Here is a 21,801-nt window from a genome sequence, read left to right as displayed (position 1 = left end):
AATGCCAATTCCATCTCTCTTTAATTCCACTGACTTCATTTGTCCAGTGCCTCATGCTTACAGTGAAGGGCATAGAAAGATAAAATAGCCTAGGTATGAGATAAAAGTCTGACCTTATTTAAGTGAAGGGGAATTTAGCCATGGCTGTCTTTGTAGTTGAAATTGTTTCTGTTATTTCAGGGCAGTGCTGACATGAAGGGAAGAATCCTAAATGAAATCAAGTTGAAAACCATTTTGATTTTACATTATGCTTACTTAGGAATTAATAAATCAGACAAACTTTGCAATTATTTTTAAAATAAACTCTAAAAGAACCCAAAACCCCAAACTTAGTCTGTTTTGATTTCGGTTTCTTAAATTGTTTATAATTGGAATTAAAATACAGTAAAGAGCAAAGTATCAATATCTATAACTAATGAATGTTATTAAGTTGGGACTATTTAAGATTCAGGTACACTTTTAATTTGTAAACAAAAATCTCTAGGGTGACAACATTTACTTTATAAAATAACATAAAAAACCTATTAAGTTGGTTTTAGAAAAGGTAACAGCTGACATAATGACAAATCAGGCATTTATATACTGAGGTTGCTTTTTCACATAGCTGGCATGGATAATTTGCTTAGAAAATAAGATATTGACAAGATACTTTTAAAACAGCTCTTCCTCTGTCTTTGCTATCTGGCCTTGTCCATCTTTCTCCACTCTTGAGTAATGAAGAAATATGCCATGTTCCTCAGATTTTTCATACAGATGCTCTGCATTATTTCATTGAGTTTTTCTTTAAATATTCAGCAGGAGTTACTTGCCTTTAAATAAAAAACAAAAAAAGCCTATCAAAAATGTGATATTTCTTTCCCCATTTATATATCATCTATTGACAACAGTAAATAATGATGTTATACACCAGATTTCTTTTTTCTAACTCTATGAAATTAAGGTCCATAGTATACCTAGAAGTGTCTACAGTTCAAATTATCATTCTAGATTTTAAATCAATTTGTAGATGCTCATAAACTCTGTGTAACAAATAATTTTCATTTAGGTGGCTATTCAATAGTTATCTGACAGCCTAAAGGTTAAATGTATTAAATAATAATTTCTAGAAGTTACACTGTATACTGAGTTGACAAAAAGGTGTTTACAGTGTTCACTTACCTCACCCTGTGATGTTTCCCTTTTGAGTCTGCAGCTCTCCTGTGAGGCCACCCAGGGGTGGAAGAGGGGAGGAGGGGAAGCAAGTGGGGGATGTGGGGAGTCTTGGTGGGAGGGCAGCACTAAACAGGGAATAAGATTCCTAAGTCTTGACAGTAAGTTTACATATCTCAGTGAGACGAAATTTATGCAGTTTTATTCCACATCTTCTACTCTTTGTCCCAGCCTGAATCACAGATGAGAAATATTTACATAGTGCTTACAAAATTATAAATATCTGGATAAGACTACTTTGATAAAAAACAAAGAAAAGTTGTAAAAGCTTGACAGGGAAAGACTAAGCACTTAGCAAAATATGTCTTTTCAGAAAAATAAGGGTTTTTTTTCTCTTTCCATGTCTTCTGAAGTAAGCTTGTGGCAAGGAATGGTGGGATTCTACTCAGCTAATATTAATTGGGTAAAATTTTGACATCTGATCTTAACAAATTGTCTATGATGTTTTCATAATTGAAAGAGTAAGACTTATATGCCAAACAAGAATGATAAATCTCATTTTGAAAAATATGTCTGTGTTAAGAGGGAAGAAAACTTACTGATATTCTATTCTAACAATAGACTATCAGGTAGCCTCAATTAGAGTGCAAACTCAATTAGATAACACATGAGAGCCTAGAGTTGTAATGATATTGCAAGACATACAGGTATGTGGCAGTATTCTTTAAAATGTGACTTTTACTTGTGAAAATGTTGAAATTCTGCAAAATCTACTTTTAGTTGAAGTGTAGTATACCACCCTTTTTTCTTATCAATAATCCCATCTAGATGGAATATTCTTATCAGTAATACCATCCACATGTGTGTCATGGTTTAACCCCAGCCAGCTCATTTCCCTACCACATGGACTGGGGAGGAAATTGGAAGGATAAAAGGTAGAGAACTCATGGGTTGAGATACAAATAGTTTAACAGGGAAAGCAAAAGCCATGTACACAAGCAAAGCAAAACGAGGAATTAATTCACTGCTTCCCATGGGCAGGCAGATGTTCAGCCATCTCCAGGAGAGCAGGGCCCCATCAAGCAGAACAGTTACTTAGGAAGGCAAATGCCATCACTCCAAATGTCCACTCCTTCCTCCTTCTTCCCTTCACTTTACACACAGAGTATGTTGTCATATGGTCTGGAATATCCTTTCAGTCAGTTTGGGTCACCTGTCCTGGCTTTGTCTCCTGCCAGCCTCCCAAGCAGCCCCAGCTTCCTCACCAGCAGGGCAGTAAGAAAAGCAGAAAAGGCCTTGGCTCTGTGTGAGCCCTGCCCGCCAATAACAAAAACATCTTTCTATTATTGGCCCTGTGTTCAGCACAAATCCAAAACACAGCCCCATACCAGGCACAATGAGGAAAATGAACTACAACTCCAGATGAAACCAGAACAACATGTATATCACATATTTTAGCAATACATTATTACGATGTTTCTCAAATTAAGAAATTTGAGAAATTTCTTGAAAATGTGAGTGTGTGTGTATATATTAGCAATGCCTTTTAGCTTGTCTCTTATTTGCACAAATAAGAACAGTCTCTTGCAGAAATGTATGCAAGGTCTGGCCCACAATCAATTGGGTCACAATTTTCATGTAAATTATTTCACTTAGTTCACTGGAACCACTTTCTGTGAGAATGCAGTGGAAAAAGGTTGAAGCATGGGGTAGATTTCTTTTATGAAATATAAGGGATATGTCCTCTGTTATTCCTTTGGTTTCTCAAACTTACTGTTTGCTAGGCATGATATTGTAAAGAACATATTTGGGCAGCTCGCCTGCAGTTATTCCCTGTGCCCTGCTATGCTGCTACTGGTATTTCAGCTAATTAGGACTAACTCAGATATGTCTGTGTGAGTTTCAACCATTCCCAGTCTGCTCGCTGTTGAGAATAAAATCATTCATATTTTCTGGAACATGAATATTTGTGTCTGATGTTTTACAAAATGTGATACTCCTGAGCTTTGTGCTCTGGGACCTTCATGAAAAGATTGTTAATGTATATAATACCAAGTGGAAGTGAAGTGACTGGAAATATGCCTATTAGTACTGAGAATGAGGCATAGAAAGAGACAGCATTGTGCTACAAATTAAAGGGTGCAGACGTCATCACCGTTGCCATAGCTTTCCTGTGTGCTTCAAAAAACAGTTAGGAAAAAAGATGCATGCAGAAAGGAAGATGATTTTCTATGTGAGCAAGTGTAAAGGATGAAGAATTGAGGTGAAGGTAGACATAAATAATGGGAAAGCCCTAATAATTTAAAAAGCGGGCAGCTACTTAGGCCACTTCCACAAGTATTGTAGCTATTATAAGAGTGATCAAAATATTGAAAAAAAAGTTGAAATAACAATGTAAACTTACTTTTAGAAATTCTCAGGTGCAGTCAACATTGCCAGTGAATTTCTGTTGTGGTAAATCCATAGTTATATACAGGACGTTTTTCTGGCCCATCCTACTCATTGTTTCACTATTCCTCTGTTCCATGCTTTGGAAAAATGATTCAGGGCTTTGGACAAGTGTTATGAGTGGATTTATCGTTAATCTCAAATGTATATTTTCCTGAATTAGAAAATAAATTATCCAAAGTACAGATGCTTTCTTTTATTTTATTTTCAGTTGTTGGTTGTGAATTCAAGACTTTTCATCTCTTTTATTTACGCAGAACTTTTTTTCTGAAAAAGTAGTGTTTTCAGAATTAATGGTCAATGATACAGTACAGTAAATTCCTCCACCATAACACATTTCTTCTGCAAGTTCTTTCTTAGAGATTGTTCCAAGACATGTATTTTACCACTGTTTACAACACAGTAAAATTCTTTTTTATGAGTGTATGCCTGTATTTAATTATTTTCTAAACGAAATTAAAGAATTTTCATCCTGGTATCATGTTCATGGAGATGAGGATTGTTTATTATTAATACAGTGTTTCCTTCAACAAATTAATATTTTATTCTTAATATAATCATAAATAAATAATTTGTGCCTTTTATCATTAATGACATAGGACAAATATGCTTTTGGTTGATTGCAAATGTGCTGCTGTGCAAATGTCAATGAGATAGAGAGAGTTTATTTTATGCCATTTTCTATAGTTTTAATTAAGCAATAAAAAGAAGGCATCCAAAATAATTGCATACAGTTTCCTGCTTGAAGAATATGAAACTAAGGCCTATGCAAACAAAAAGACTGCTAAAGAAAGAAAACTGACACTTTCCTGCTTAGCCTAGAATAACCTTAGGTACTTACAAATGTTAGAGTCAGCAACATTCAGAATGTATTAACAAATTTTAATTAAAAATGAGCTGATGTGCAAAGCTAGCCCACTTGTAGTTTCTAACATCTAAGAACCAGTATTTGCCTTACCTTGATAACCACCCATTTAACTTACAGCATTGAACTACACAGCACTGCCTAGATTCTGACAAAAATTTAGGCTAAATAAATAAATAAAATTAATTTTTTTAAGTAACTTGGTTCCTAAAACAGTAATTAGGTTTCTATCAACAACGCTTTTCAGCTCCATCTTTGCTCGACAGCATCCTAATATAATTATGGAGACATTTAAATAAAATCCACCACCTTTTAATGCTGAAACATACTGAAGAAAGGGCACAAAATGAAGCTACAGCAGCCTCTGTGTAACCCAGAAGCATCTGGGAAGAAACTCAGGAAGCCTGGTCTGAATCCTTAACATTTTTATGCCCATTGCCTAAACAAAACTTGTCTTCTCATGTTGGGTGAATCACAGCTGACCCAGGCATTTTGTTTTCTTTGCCACTTTTCTTATTTGCTAAAAGTCCTTTCCGCACAGCAGTCTGAATTTTGGTGAGAATGATCTATGGCCTTACTCCAATAGGCTGACCTAAGCAAAGCAAACCTAATTAAACCTCACAGACAAAATGCAGCATTTTTTTGTCACGATACGCTCATGTCATCACTAAGCATACTTCTCAAGAGTCCTCTACCTATCTACGTGATCTGTTATGAAAGTTTTGTGATCGTTACTTTTTTGTAATAAGGTAAACGCCATTCTATCACAAGAGCTAACCAAACATTTAATCACTGGATGAAATCACAAATTTAATAGCTTCATCCTGATTACAATGTACTGTAGGAGCTCTTCCCAGTCAATTTGTTTCTTACTGCTACAGAATTTTGAGGTGACAAGTAATAAGTTGCTTGCCGTTGTCAGTGATTGGATTGGTAATCATGTGTATTGTCTGCAAAGCTTGCAAATGATGAAACCACAAAATTGTGTTATTAATAATCAAAATAGTGCTAATAGAGGCTTTTTTCCACCTTGTCGTTTCCAGGAAATCTTTTCTTCAATATGCATCTTAAATAAAGTTTAAAGGGAGAAGTAATTTTAAAAGGATATAGAACTCAGAGAGAGAGAAATCAATTAACTTTACTTTCAAGTTCTCAAAGAAGCAAAAAATATTTTTTATTATTCTTTTTTGAAATAACAGTTTTGGCTCAAGTTCTTAGAGCTTGGGAAATAGATAATTTTCCAAGACACAGAATAGGTGTATCCATTCTGTATGTTGGAAATTATTTGCTTCCAAAGCTCTAAGAACCTGAAAAGTGTAGCTGTTCTTTAGGTAATTAAATTTCATTTTAAGGACATCTCCAGACAAGGGGATAACTAGTGAGAGAAATGCAGAGGTTACAGGAGTAAAAGTTCTCTTCTTAGTGCTGAATACTACAGGCACATATGCAGTGTTTGAAATTGTCAGGGGCCTTTTTACATCCCCCCTCTCTCCTCTTCATTCTCACTGGGGCTTTTTGTACTCTTGCATTGTTTATCCACTATTCAGTGACCTACAGTATTATACAAAATGTCAATATAGACACAAAGTGCAACTGAAACAAACATTTAGCATATAAATGGAGCAGAAAGCAAAACTTCTCAGAGATGGGCAAAAGTGATCTCATTTTGACCTGATTGTATATCTTCTAGATTTTGCACAGCTTTCTATGTTTTTGGGTTTTTTTTTTTTACTTTGTTCCCAGTCTGCGTGGAGCATAAAGTACATTGGATATTTGTATAATGATTTTAGTTTGAGCTTTTGATTTGGATAGGAATGTGTACTGTACTTGTTAGATTCTACCACAATTCAAAACAGGTCCTCAGGTTTGTAACAGCTGTGACACAAAGAATAGTTTTTGCTCTGTGATAATTGACTTCGTGGATTTAGCTTGGATACCTCACATCACCAGTCGCCGTCCTAAATTCCAGACAATGATGTATCTCTTATAGCCTTAAGGAAATAGTCTCCCTGACAGCAGTATCATACAATAGTATTATCATATGTTCTCCTGTAGGCCAAATGTCGAAATACCAGTTTTTCTGGAATAATTTGGGACTGTAAACAAAACAAAACCAAATTAAAACAAAGTGGAAAAAATTGTAATTAAACAGAGGCTATTTGGAAAGCAGAAAGCCAAGGTTCAAGAAGGAAGTTTATTTGTTCAGTTTTTTCACTTACACTTAAATATGTGAGCTAGATCTAGTCTTATAGAGAGCATATTTTCTATTAGACTTCCTAGATGCAAAATGAACCATGCATAGAAATCCTAATGTCACTAGCATTGTGCAGTCTTTGCATTTCGTTGATCCAATTTTGAGTACAGGTAGCCTCACATCAAATGAGATACCAAGTTAATTAGAATTTTCTAGTTTCTTGACCCTAGTTTTGTGCTCATGATCACTTTTAAGATTTTTGCCAGTATCCAAGAACATACTGTTCTTGTTTTTTTAAAAAATTATGAAAGACCAATAAGTTTTATTTTCAGTTATTTTTTAAATTTTTTTTTTTTTGTGGATCCTTTGGCAAACTGAATGACTGTACAATATACAGTCGGACTAGGACTGCCTGCCCTACGGTGGTATGTTGAATTTTTCACTGGAATTTCATGATTATTTGCTGAACAATCACAATAATTGTCTCATCTGCTTCCATTTCATTCTAGTTATATTAATATTTTCTCTAAGTCCTCTCTTCTTTTCTGCTCTCCGTGGCCTAAGGCAGGTCACTCACCCTCTCTGCTAATGCTTCCCCATCTGTAAAATGGGAGTAATTTGAGTTGTTGGAAAGATTAATTAGTGAATTAATATTTGTAAAGCACTTGAAAGATGAGAAGCACTAGATAAAGGCTAAGTAGTGTAATTATTATTCTCAGAAGTGCCTTCATGGGTAGGGGAGAAAAAAAAGGCACAAGGTTTCAGCAAGTGATTAATATCAGTATAGGTGGTTCTGGAGATAGATGAACACAAGCTGGTTGGCTTTGCTAGCAAAGAGGCAAATTAACATGAATGAATATGTAGTTTTTGTGGGTTTTACCCATTGTTTTTAACAGACAGTATTAATATTGCACATTTTCACATCAATCAAAAATTACAGCTTGAAAGCTTGAGAGAAAATGTGACTATATATTTATGAAGTGAGGCCCTGCATCTTCAGCTTCCAGATTTTTCTATTCCCATTCCATATATGCAAGTGTCTTTTAAACATGCTACTTATTACAGATGCAAATGGAACTGAGAGAGTAACTGAGAATAAATATTTTAAGGTAATATGGTACAGTCTCAACTTTGTATTGTGATTATGAGACCATCTTCTCAACCCCCCACCAAAAGGCAAGTAATTTCCTAGTGCTATAATTAAGCCATCTTTCTTTCCTCCATATTCATAAAAAGGGAAAAGAGAGGGTAATGGCTCAAAATGAGTATGATCACATAATGATACTTCCTGTCCAGAAAAGATATAATCATTAACCTGAACATTTTTTTTCAAATGTGTCATTTGATTAATCTGTCATATATGGCTAGAGAATTCTATTCTGTTTAATCAGTGGAGGCCAAATTTTACTGCTTAGCCACTGTCTCAAACCATGCCATCTTCAAAAGAGGCAACAGGTGTCTGTGCTTTGTGGAAGCATGTTCTCTTCCAAATGATTTCCAGAGTAAGATTGTGTTAAAGAAACCGTTCCAGCATGCTCTGTACTGGTTTTTTGGCAGCAAACTGCAGTGACATAGAGTTTAAGATGCCATTGCTGAATTCCCTCTGCAGGATACAATACCCAAGCTTATGATAGACTATGGCTTCTGTTTCCCTGAGTGAAGAGGCAGCAGCTGAGACATGGCTTTTGCTTGAGCTGCCTGAGCTAAGGAGTCTGGAATTTTAGCTCCAATCTCCTTCTGCCACCTTCAGTTTCCTGCTGGCTAGAACTGAGTGTCATATTTCATATTGTGATCTGATTCTCTGCCTTCTGAACTTTTAAAATGAAGGCATTAATAGATCCAACTGGAAATTATGACTACAGCATGGAAAAAATAAGAACACATCTTTGCATATTATTGCCTAGTCATTGTCTTTTCAGCTGATCATTTGAGGCAAACCTTTGGAAACCTGATAAGCACAAAGGCTTGTGAGACTTTTGAAGTGCAGGATATAGTCAAAAACAGGCAAATGAGAAATAGCATTCAGGTCTGAAAAAGGAAGCAATATCTTTTTCTGAATTTTTACTATAGGTAAGCAAACTCATGGCAGAGTAATATGTAGCATGTAATATGTCTCATATGCCTGTAATAGGAGGTGTTAGAGGGAGTAATGATGTGAGTGGTAAAAACAAGAAGGAAATTCAACAGGGTTAGACCCTGCTAATCAGTGTCAGTGTCTTTGTACTAGATTGGAATCTTCATGTTCCTTTGTATCTAAAAATAAGATTTATATACAGTACACGCTTTAGCTTCTTTATGTCATGGAAGGCACTTAACTTATTACACAATTGGATGCAGTGCAATGCTTCTGGGAGTAATAATCTTGCCATTAGGCACATGGAAGGCACTAAATAACTTATACTCCTGATAACCTCTGAAGAAGATGGTATGAGGGACTGGATTACCCTACTGTTCACTGTCACCTGGATGTGGTGTAGCTTGAGTATTTTCACAGCAAATCCAGAATGGTCCCACATGAAGACAGAGTGCTGACCCCAAATAAGGTCTTGCCTTACTGGCTACTATTCCCATCAGCCTTCTCTTTCAGGGCTTGGCATGATACTGCTGCAGGTACTCTTTATTTTATAGTCCAGCCTTCTTCTCTGTTACAAGGAAGTTGTCCTTCACAGTCAATGGGCTGGTGTCTGTTATCTCAGGGAAAACTTGTTTCAGACTATGAAGATTGAGACTGTATAAAGAATTAAAATTTTTCCAGTCATGCTCTTTTACAGAATTTCCAGCTTGTCCTGAATAGTAGTTGAGGGAATGAAAAATAAAAGCAATTTTGGTAGCATTTGATTCCTTTTCCTACATAAGTTATTTTTAAGTGTATATGGAAAAATGCGGCTATTATTCTCCCTGTTATTTCCCTCTATACCTATCCATTCTAACACTGCCAAGAAAAGGCAGTATGCTTCTCCTTATAAGACTGGCAAAATAGACAGCAAGAAAACAAGGAAGGAGGAATATCAAAAGAGATTGGAAATTTAAAAATAAAAAAAAAAAAAACAGATTAAAGATGATTCTGGAATGGAAAAACTGAAAAAGAGATGATCAATATCATATAAGAAAACAGTCAAGGGTAAAATAAAAATAAAAACAAACCAGAGCAATCAAAAAAAGAAATAAATCCAAGTTCCCAGTAGTTAGAAGACTAAAATCTAGTCAGACAGATGCAAGTGAGGATTGCTGTAAAGTTAATTAGTGTTTATACTTGTTACTATATTTTTCTGAGCTTTTCCAGAAACCAGTAGCATCTGAAAAATCTCAGGCAGAGATACTGTCACATCCTAAGATCTGATTTTCTCTATTATTATAAAAGCCCTGTGGTTACCCTGAAAAATGGACAGATATGATGCTTTATGACACTGAAAATGTGGTCCTTAAAGTGTGCTAGATTTATAGTATTAGTCTGAGTAAATAGCAGATAGGCTTCAGCTATAAAAATGCCAGGGAGAATCCCAAGACTAAATTGCTGTTCAGTTTTGTCCCCTTCAAGGGGAAAACAACCCCTCCTTATTCAGAGAGACAGGAACAGGGTGGCTAATGGATGAGTGTAAGATATTTATGTGGTTACAAGCAGTACATTGCATCCCTGCACATGACTTTCTGTGCCATCCTCTCCCCCCTGTCCCTGCATGCTAAAGCAAGTTGATGGCAGAAGGGAGTGAGCAGAGAGATTTTACTGGAAAGTTGTAAATTGCTGCTGAGACAGATATACCACAAATCACACTGTTCCCTTCACCTGAACAAGAAGGATGTGAGGGAGGAATTGTACTTTAGAAAGGATGTCCCTGAGTCATTCTGTTTCCCACACTGCTCCTGAGATGCAAATTGCAGGGTGCACCTATTTTTGCTGTTTTATCTAAAGTAGCTTTATAGCCCCCAGCAAAAAGAAGACCCAGACCAGAAACTGCAAACTTTGCTGCAAAACCATGCTCTTGGTTACAGCTGTTTAATTTCTTTTCCAGCTGAGCTGTATAGGTGTATTGCTGACAAAAATTTTCAGCAGAAGTCAACTAACTTTAAATATAAGGTTTCCTTGGTCTTGTAGGGTACATTCTAGTAGTCCCAAGGTTCTCAATTCATAGAGAAAGACACACCAAACAAACTGAACAGAACTTTGATTCCATTATTTCACAAAAGTGCCCTTGTAGTATACATCTGTAAATGAAATGGTATTGCAAGCACATATCACTTTTGAATAACTGTTCATTCTGTTTCCTTCTTTGTAATAATGGACAACAGTAATTTACTTGGTGCTTGAACATGAATGGTGTTCCTCTGTGATACAAAGTTTATTTCTCTCAGATGGTAAACTCCAAAAGAGTGGTGGCCTGTTTCCATTTTACATCTTCTTTCTACCTTCATTTTCATTTTCTCTTTACTAGTCCTGAATATATCCTTAAAAATATTATCCCTCTATATTTCCTTTCACTCACAGGACTATGTGCCCTCTTTACCCATAAATTCCCTACTATTACAAAGCATAATGTTCGTAAATCCTTCCGAGAACTGAATTGTATAGTATTTAACCACCACCTACTTCTCCCCTGTCATTATGATTTTGGGACCATTCCACTGTGGTATTAGGATGCTCCAAAACTTTCATTTGTTTATGCATTTTGTGGGCCTTTATTTAAATCTAGGGTTACCCATGCCTCCTGAATATCTCAAACATTGTGAGAATGTCTCCAAGGAAACAAAGATCATCAACATTAAATTGTCTCAGCCTGCAAGGCTGGCTTAATAAAAGCAAACAGTGAAATTCAAACTGCACTTTACATAGCATTATCTGAAGTGTCTTAAAGCAATATTCTGTGCTACTTTCTCTGGTACTTTCTCTGGTACTGATTATTATTGCTAAACTGGGAGTGGGAACAGTGATCAGATGACATTAAACAGTTTGGATTTGTCTGAGCCCCTTGAAGTACCACAAGGGGAAGCCCAATGAAGTCAGCAGTTTTCCACCGAGTATGACAAGGATTCAGCTGTCTCCTTCCATCCAGATCACATCTTTACCTTAACATCAAGAACCTGTTGAATAAGATGCTGAATTAAAGCACTGAATGCTCAAGATTAAACTTTTTGTTGCAAAGAAATTTCCTGTGTTGGTCATACTCACTGTGGCCAAAAAATTTGGAAAGAAATGATCTGTATCAAAAAGTAAAACATTAGATGATGCTACAGGAAAGTTGATCTTTGAAACCTGCTGTAGTATTCATTGATGACCAATTGTATTGCTTTTACATGAGATCTCACTAATTTATAAATCTGCTGTACAATTCCACTTAAATCAATGTAGCTATGCTGATATAGGCCAGATGAGAGTTTGGAGTTGCCTTTGCTCAGCTGGTACTTTTGAAATTAATGAGGATGAGTGTAAAATTTCAGAGCTGCAGTGCATGGCAGTTAAGTATTACATGGCAGTAAGAGTTAACTAGTCTCATTGTCAATGGAGGCCATGGGGAAAAACTGGTTGCCAAAATATGGAAAGTATGGTTGTGAAAGTTGGTATGACTAAAATGCTTTTCTGTAGAGCATTTTTAATGCCTTAAAGTGGTTTATTATTTATGTTTTTCTCTGAAGAGATTAAGGATAAATATAGTTTTACTTCATCTTTTCTATGTATTCTGCTGGGTTTGCTGCCATCCTAGAGTACTCGCACACCTTATTTCCAGTTTCTGTGTTTGCAACCAAAATGAAGCAGACTCTCAAAATGAAGCAGATATCTTTTTTATTTGCTTATTAGAAAAGAAGAAATTGCTCAGAAAATTGACACTCTTAGTGCATCCTGTATAGCATTTTTCCTTTTTCATACCAAAGGATTTTTTAAATGTAGGAGAATAATCTATGTGTTGAAGCTATGGACATAGACATGGTTTACTACTACTCCTTTCTGTTCTTGAGAACCAACAGAGCTGACAAGACTGACTCTCTGTGGGATTTGGGCCAGCAGGAAAGTTGTGACTGTATTAGCACTTTTCTTACTGCTCCTCTATGCCCTTTTATTCTGTATTGAATTTACATTGATGCATGATAAGGTATTGAGCTGAAGTCTCTTATGTCTGTGAACCAAAGGTTTTTACAAGAATATTAAGAAACTAACACTAGTACAGCTTTCTGTATTTATTTTGGCATTCAGTCTATTCAAAAGACCAAGTCTGGAAATACAACTTTTTAAAATATGCTACTCATCTTTAGTAAAAAATCTTTTAGTGAAGCACAAATATCTGATGACCTTTGACAGTAAAAATACCATGGTTTATTCAATGATACTGTAAAGGTCTTTTAAATTTTGCTGCTAAATCATTGGTTGGACAGGGATTCTTTTCCCCATGACTAGTATCCTGTCTTGACCATGAGAAAATGTTTTTGCTTTGTATTGAGGAACAATACTGAACAAAGAAATTATTATTATGTAACCATTTTAGATTCTGTTATGATTTCAAAATACTATCACGTGTACATATTAATTCTCTCCTATATTCATGGCTTGGGGCAGTGAATTCAAAAGACTAATTAGAGATTACATAGAATTTTATTTTATTTTTTTACTGCTTTAATATACTTCCCCCTTTCTGTAAGAATGATATGCTGAGAAGGGTGCCTAATTTTTTTTTATCTCTATAAGTAACTGTATAATTTCCTATTGAAAACATATTACTTTTCTGATCTCCTTGTTCAGAAAAACCTCTGTCCCTTTATTGAGATGACTCATAGGAACTGAATTCAAAATTTTAAGTTATATTTAGGATTGAGAATAGGACCCAAGGTGCCAGACTTTGCTTCTGATACTTAGACTGTAGCAAGATTCATGAGTGAGTCAAATTATTGTTTTCTTTTGTTAACACCGAATTTAAAATTCCAGTGTCTTACCTAATAATCCAAGACTACACTAAATCCCAGTTGTTCCTGCACAAACTGAAATCATGTTGTCACTTCAGGTTTTTTTCCTTCATGCTTCAGTCCCTTTTCTGGATCTGCTGTTATTTATTTTTTTTTTTTCCCCAGACCTTTACTTGTGGTGTGAAACAATTAAAATACTTGAGTTTTGTCCAATGAACTCCTGATGAATGTTGACTTTTAAACTTTAAAAAGACAATCAGAACATTGAATGTAAATGATTACCATTTAAATTATTAGAACAATCTCTTTTTTTCAGTATAAAACTATTGAAACATATTTGAAAAATAATAAATGGAAAAGAATTCCTGTTATGGAGATCTCATAGGTTGGAACAGCAGTTTAAGGGAAATGTTGAAATTTCTAGGGCTGGTGAGAGCTAAGATTCAATTAAACAAAGCAGCATGAAACCTGAAATTGGAAGCTTACAAGAGTGGCAAGAAAATTGTTTTAATAAGGTCTTTTTCATAATTAATTCCTTTAATTGTATTTGAAATAATTAATAATACAACATGTGTCTGGGGATTACATGTTTCATGAGGGATGCCATGTCAGAACAGATAAGATTGTAAGCATTGGGATGACTTCCACCCTTTCACTGGTGCAAATGTATAGGTAAGGAGAACAGCCTCTTTTTCAGTGGGGGTTGTAACAGGAAATCACTTTAGTCCTTACACATAAGTCCCTTTACTCAAGAATATGTTCATGTTTCATATTAATGTGTATAAAAGCCTTCTTATTTGATTAATTAGTAGATTAATTATTACTTTGTTACCATTAGTCCCAGAGCAAGTATGAATCCCTGGGTTATAGACATTCAATAAATTGCAAAAAAAAAAAGTAATCTACATTCTGAAAAGTTTGCTGTCTGAATATAAAATATTGCCAATCTTATTATCCAGATTTTGCACATTGAGGTCCTTTTCAAAGGAAAGAGAGTGGCACTTCCAGAGGAGGAGCCTGAAAATTATATTGCTAACACTGCTAGGGTAGAAAAGTTGATATGTTCCTACTGATCGTCTAGTGGAAACATGGGGGACTTACACTTATTTCCCGAGTCTCAGGCATTGCAGCCAGGGTGAAAAATCTTTTATTTCTGTCTTGCTAAATAAATTGGAGATTCAAACTTCCATGGTTACTTCTGAGTGATCTAAATCACGTGATACTCTTTTCTCTGTAATAATGAGCTTTCTGATGTGAATGCCTTCAGAAAGTAAATATATAATCTATTTTCTCTGCCACTTAACAACTTTTAAATTGCTTTCATTACTGCTTTTCCTACTAAAACACAATTACACAAATTTACTTGAAAAACGTATGAGTAGACCCAAAGTAAATAAATTTGATTGAGAATTTCAGTATATATTTATGATTAACTTTGTTTCAGCATTCATGGAGTAACTTATGGTAACTACGTATGAACTAGCATTGCTATTATGGGTTCCAAATCTTCATCATTAGTTACTATAAAAATATAAATTTTCCATTTTATATTGGTGCTTCAGATCACCAATACTAAATATATTATTCTGTGAACAAAGTTATTCTTAGTCACAAGCTGGTATTTTCATAAATAAATCTGAATGGAAAATGGAGTCAATTGCCTAGTGCCATAATTATCATCCAAGAACAAGAAAATAGCAGATGAGAGCAGTCATAAAAGTTGACACACTTTGACTTGACTCATTTCACCATGCAAGACTGAATACTTCATACACTGAAGTCTAGTTTCCATAATACCCTTGAACCAAAAGTAATGAATACACCTCATTCTTCTTTCACTCTGTTTTTTTTTATTCTGATTTAAATTTAAATTGTCATCTTTAATAGATTTATTTGTATTAGTGCAAGTGAAAGGCAAATTAGATCCTTTAAATGCATTCCTTGTTGGTTTTTCCCCTCTGCTGTAAGAGAGGGAAGAACTTGCATTGCTGTATTGTTGTGCTTTTCTACTGATTTATCTCCATGTTGAAGTCCTTTCTGTGCTAATTTGAAATTCTTTCTCCACGTTTTATTTAAATTACCACATATGCTTGTTAAATAATTCTAATCTGTTTGGGTTTTGTTGTTCTTTTCTTTTTCTTTCCACGGTGATTGATTGCCATCTGGGGGCTAACATGAGCCCACTATACTAATTTCACTTATTCTACCCATTGAGTGCTATTGTCTCTAGGGTCAGAGACAAATGTATGGATCCACTTTATCTCTCAGCTTACAGAACATCTCATACAGTGAGCCTTGTATTACGAAATGGCTACATCAGCCTCTAATTACTCAGCTCTACCCTGCGTTGAATGCTGGTGTACCTTGAGAAAGATCACGCAAAAGCACAATTGTTTAAGTCCTCAGATGGTTAACACTGTGCATAACCTCCTTACAAATTACAGCCTCAGCTGCAGCACATCCATTAGTCTGGAAGAATGAAGATTCCCAAGCGGCCCTGGTGCCTTTCCCAATTCCCTTGTGACCCACCAATCCTCTCAGCGCTTTCTCTGCATGTAGGGAGTGTTCAGAGCTAATCAGGTCAATGATCATCTCACAGCTCAGGGGACATGACAGGAGCCTATCACAGCAGTTACAGGATCTTCCAGACCTGAGCACGCTTGCTGAGAATCTCCGGTTAAGAAACATTGCTCTGGTGCCTCTTCTCTCACTCCCTACGAGCCTCTGAGGATTTCAGCTGATCTCTCTCTCTCTCCTCTAGACAGTGAGGAGTTCACTGAAAAAAAGGCACAGCAGCATGCGGCTACCCGGAGGGTGCTGATTGAAACTTAGATTCTCCCCGATCGCTGTTGATTGGACTGATGCTCCAGCATTACCAGAGAAAAGATTTCAATTAAGGTAAGTGCTGCTTTATCTGGCTGCCTGCATCGTGCCGAATTTCTGCATGGAAAGTTCGAACTGAGTGAAGTGCCAGCCTGCACTGCAGCAAGGGAGCCCGCGCCGCGCGGCGGGAGAGGGCTGGGGGCAGGACCCAGTGTCCCAGCCCGCAACACCTCTCGGGAGGGATTCGAGTTTTCAGCAGCATCTAATGAATGGCTGCAGTTTTCTCCGATCCTGTGATCGGAGCTTGCAAAAAAACAAAAAAACAAAAACAACAACAAAAAAAAAAAAAAAAAAAAAAAAAAAAAAAGAACAAAGAAGAAGGAAAATATTGTTAGAAGCATAGAAGCATGCAGGAGTGTAAGAACGGAGGAGGAGGAAAGGCAAGTATACTTTCCCTCCTTGCTTTCCCTCCTTGTGTATGTATTCGAGGAAGCATAGCAGCTGGAAAGAAAAAGTACATTATGGTAAAACATAATCCTGAATAAGGAACATCATTTCCTCACCAGCAGGAACTCGTGGATGCAGGGCTTCAAAGTCCCATGGCATTTTAATGAGACAGTAAGGGATTCTTGAAATGTGAGACAAGAATATGCATGCAGCTTTCCAGGCTACCATCAGACTGAAGACTGGCATGTGGAAGGAATGTTGTGCTTGGAGACTGGTAGGATTTGGATAGTTGCTTTCATAGGATTAACATTTCTCCTGTATGTGGGGGGGGAAAGAGTGAGTAGGGGTGCTGTTTCAATACAAGTGGCCAGAAAATTAAATTGGTTGCTATGGGGTGAGAGCAGTGTTTGACTGAGGAGAGAGAGGATTTATTTTTTTATGGGCTGATAGAAAGTGAGACATATCAAAAGAAATAGACTGATGCTTGAAGATCTTTATCTGTAAGGAAATAAGACAGTAAAAGAGGGAGGCTGTCTTGAAAGATTAAATGAGTAATAGAAAAATGTCAGAGATTTTTACACAGCCTGGAGTTAGCTAGCCTTGTACCTATGGTCTATCCACCCTGAAATTTCTAAAGTGAACTGACTTGGATAGTCTCAGTGATGTCCATGCTTGATAGCTGAGCTATCAGGGGATGTAATTAAGGATTTTGTAAAGGCCAAACTTTTTAGTACTGTAAAGGATGAAATTAAGATCTGTTGTATTGAAAATGTCAATTCTCTCTGTTGTCCTTTAAAGTTAACACATTTTGTTTAAAACTCTGTCATAATCGAAAGAAAACATCAAGGGAAAGTTAAATGATTTCAAATCTTCATAGCTTTGGCAGATGCATAACTTCTAGGCAGTTTACAAAAGTGTGGATTTATTGCACTGCCTTTTTCAGCCAATGCTGTTTATTGTCGTTAAATATCTCTATTGTTGATTATCATTTATTGTTGGAAATACAATTCATAGCACTATATCCTGCATTAAAAACTCAGCTAATTGATATGGACATATATGTCCCTGTGCCCTGCTCCACTCCTCCTCTCCACATCACCATCTCACTACCTGCCCCCAGCCATTGCTCCCAAATAAAAAAGTAAAAAAAAAAGGAAAGGAACAATTCCAGCAAATGTTGGTTACCTGCAGGTTACTTACTCCATTAGCCTCTTCAGTGAAAAATACCAAGATGTCTTTCTTGCAAAAACATTAGCATAGGAGGAAATGACCTGAGGTTTTGGGGGGGATGTTCAAGGAATACTGACAGTTTTGACTGTCTGTCTCTGTATCTCCTTCTTGAAAATTATTTTGGAAGGTAGTATTTTTTATAGTGGTGACTCAACATGTCCACTGTTTTCCAGGAAAGGAAGCTGGTTTTGGAAGTAGTTGCAGGCACTGATCCTCATTTTGGTGTAGCATATGGCTTACTTCATTTGTCATGTTATATTTATATGACATTTACTATATGCCTGGGTGCTTCCTCCACCCAGAGATGCAAGTTTTGACCAGGGTAGAAGTATTTCAATGCACATATAAAAATGCACTGTATATGTCTTCACTTTTTTTCTTTCAGAACTAATCAATGTTTTTTTCAGCATAGTATTCATTCATATACATCAGAGTATTTATTACTAAAAAAAAAATCAAAATTCAATAACTTAATGCACTGCAGGGAAAAAAAATCAACCCTGAAACAGTTGCAGTTGGAGTCATCCGGGTTATATACAAATAGCAGGAAGTTCCGTTCCAGTCTTTCACAAGGTCTGACTACAAACATTGTTTGACATGTTGGCTTTGTTCTCCTTTTGTTTCACAAAACTGTTGCTGTAAGTAAAAAATAAATAAATCACACTTTCATGGCAATGTGTCTGTGCCTTTCTAAACAAGTCTTACAAACATATCTCTATTATTATTTTACAAGATCACATGTTCTATCTGCTTGTAAGTGAAGAGCGCTTACTTTCCGGTGTGCCAGCCTCAGAGGTTTTATGACATTACAGCTTACCTAACATACAGAAATGCTTGCTTTTCTCATGTTTTGATAAAAACAGACAATAATTCTACAATTACTTCCTGATCTTTTCTATTGGTGGGTTTTGAGCCTCTTCATACATAGTAATGATCCTAAAAGTGACCTCAGCAATATGGGAAATAGTATTCCTCTCATTAAACAAATAAATTGGGGCATCTGACTTACTGAAGCTTTTCAGACTTGTTAAACACAGGCAGACAGATTATACAGGAAGGCAGTGTAGCCTAGTTCTCACTCTTGAAGTTTTTTTTTTTACTCTAAGGCTGTATCAAATACTAATAAATACATATTTATATGCAGAGTTCAACTTTATTACAGGTATTTCAAGTTTTTTGAATGAGGTCGGCATTAATTTTTTTTGCCTCAAACTACGTCTCCTTATTACTGACAACAGAGTATGATTACTATCTGGCCCAACTCCATTGAAAATTAGTGTTTGATACTAATGCTTTAATGTTTTATGAGCTTTTTAGGGAGATTCATTAAAACAAGGATGGAAATGGGTAAAGGAAAGGGAGTTCTATGAAAACTGATATGAAACTAACCACAGACCAGTGAGGAACAGTCCCACTAAAACAGGGATAGTGACATGGGAAAGAGGAAATAGCTGTTAATGACTATAGTAATCCAGATAATGTAAAAGAAAGAAATATATTATCCTAAATTATATATAATTTCAAGAGTTTGAGGTGACAGTGAGTTAGAACAAACTTCAGGGGTTAATGAGTTTCCACAATTTCCCTTCTTGAAGATATACGGGGAAATTGCTTTACCTGAAAAGGAGGCATTTTAACCCTGTGTTATTTACATGGGTTATGAAACTAACATCAGCTTTCCCAGCAAGACCATTGTGTCCCACCAGACTCTTGTTATCTCTCTTTCCTTTGATTTTTTCATTATCTATTTCCTGCACACTTGTTCTTGCAACTCAGGGTAGCACCTTCCTCTTTGTAAAGTCTCATTTTCTTCCTAATGATATATGTTTATCTTCATTCTTTTCCTCTTTGCATTCCCTCGTTCTTTCCTTTTCTTCACCTACCATGATTCTCCTCCTTCCTTTGATGCTGCAAGAACATCACTTTCACACTTGGCCCATCTGTGTAAATTTTTCATTTTTAATTGAAACAAAAACCCCACTGAAGATACTCCAGTGTTTACAAGAATGGGACGTGTGTGCTCCTACAACTCTACCCTCTCTTGATCCCCTTTTCTCTAGTTTTTAATTGTTTTTGATTGTACAATATTTGTGTCAGGGGCTGTATCTCACTGTACAGTAAGTAGCTAGAACAGTAAGATATGGTTCTGCTTCCAGCTTTGGAGCCTATGCGTGTCTCTAGACTGTAGAAATCTCCTGCTCTTCACTGGTTCATAGAAACACTGCAAGGTTTAAGTCATATGCCTCAGGATGACATTGTTTTTGCAAAATTATACATTACAATTAAAAATAAGCAAAGATTACAATGTATATATTATGCTTTCAAATTAGCAAACTTTGAACATATTTTCAGTGGTCATAATTTTCAAGCCACTGTGAAAGCTACGCCTCCTGAATGACTTCTCAGACTCTAGTAAGTTGATATAGAGGCTAATTTAGTCTTTGCTACTAATTTTTCCAAGCTTCTCTTTTTATTGTGGCTTGTCATAGATAAGATAGCATGTTAAAGAATGACTTTCAAGCACTATCTTCTTTTGTATTAACAGAACCTTTCACAAAGGCCCAGTTGTTTTGTAGAGGTGTAACTTACTGGCAGGTGTCACTGAATATTTGTTCAGGTAATTATTTTGTAGCAAAGTTTTGAGGATGCAGTCCTCTTTTGGGAGGTGCAAAGCTTCAGTCTGCTTACTTGTTGAACCTTCAAGCCTGGTGGTTTGAGTGGGGAAAAAAATTTCCAGGTAGAAAAATTCTGCATCAAAATGAAATACAAACCAACCTCACCATATTGATTACTGGAATTTGTATTTAGCAGAGGTCAGGTTTTACAATGCTAATATTGCAATGGATTGTTTAAATATTCTCTTCTTCTCACCACCAGGTGGGAACTAAGAGAGTTCACATCATGAGACTTGGTCAGATTACTTTAGGAGCAGCTGTGGTTTAGTTTCTGTTAACCATATCACTTCAGGTTTGAGGGTGAAGAGTCCTCCTGTAAAAATCACACTCGCTGATGTACATCAGACAGTCCTGGGCTGGAGTACCATCTTTCTGCTGCAGATTTCTCAGCTGTCAATATTTTTTAGGCAATGACTGCATTGGTTGGAATATGTATGATGTAAACTTTGTTTACTGTCCTGTGTTACAGCAGAGTGGGATGTGGGGTCTGTGGGTGCTGAAGTCCATCTCTGTACTGTTGTACTGAATGGCCCAGACCTCGAACCACACCTCAGATGCAAACCTATATGGAGATATTCATAAGAAAAGTAGATGTCTGAGATTAAAAATAAGAAACTGTTGAATCAAAATTTTGTCTACCATGTAAGTTTAGTAGTTGTTTATTTAGGTGCCAGAATTATGTGCTCTGTCAACTTTCAGAGTACAGTATATTTGGAACAGTCTCCAAAACTGATGATAAATACTCAGTTAAATGACTTGGATGAATAGTTTTTGTTTCCACATTTAGGCCAGATTTATTATTCTTTTCATGCATGCATTTACTCACTGACTGCATTAATACTTTATCCGGCACACCAAGTACACTTAAAAAATACCATAGCAGCTGACTTGATTAGTGAAATGCTTGAAACAATTTTTTTTCCACTAAAGGTAAATAGGTAAGCAAACCCATTCCTTTTCCAGAAAACAGACATGACTTCTGACCTTTCTTGATCAGCAATGTACTCTTGCATTGATCCCATAATCCAGCTTTTTGAACTGGGTCATTTGACCTAGCATCTAGAAGCATTAGGTAGGCTCCT

The 21,801-nt window shown here is 36.1% G+C and overlaps 1 protein-coding gene across 3 annotated transcripts in view; it reads left to right on the top strand.

The window, feature by feature from the left end:
• Positions 1-21,801, top strand: part of CDH12 (cadherin 12) — a 537,195-nt gene that overhangs the window by 299,215 nt on the left and 216,179 nt on the right. The window contains exon 2 of one of the 3 annotated variants that reach the window (XM_068197266.1): positions 16,306-16,442. The exons of 1 other annotated variant lie outside the window; for it this stretch is intronic. The gene's annotated coding sequence lies outside the window, so the exon portion shown is untranslated. Of the gene's footprint in view, positions 1-16,112; positions 16,443-21,801 lie in introns of those variants that run through there. One more of the 3 variants, XM_068197271.1, reaches the window with a different exon arrangement.

Source organism: Anomalospiza imberbis, chromosome 1 (assembly GCF_031753505.1).
Source record: "Anomalospiza imberbis isolate Cuckoo-Finch-1a 21T00152 chromosome 1, ASM3175350v1, whole genome shotgun sequence".
Lineage (NCBI taxonomy): Eukaryota > Metazoa > Chordata > Aves > Passeriformes > Viduidae > Anomalospiza > Anomalospiza imberbis.
This window is presented reverse-complemented; position numbering and strand designations above follow the sequence as displayed.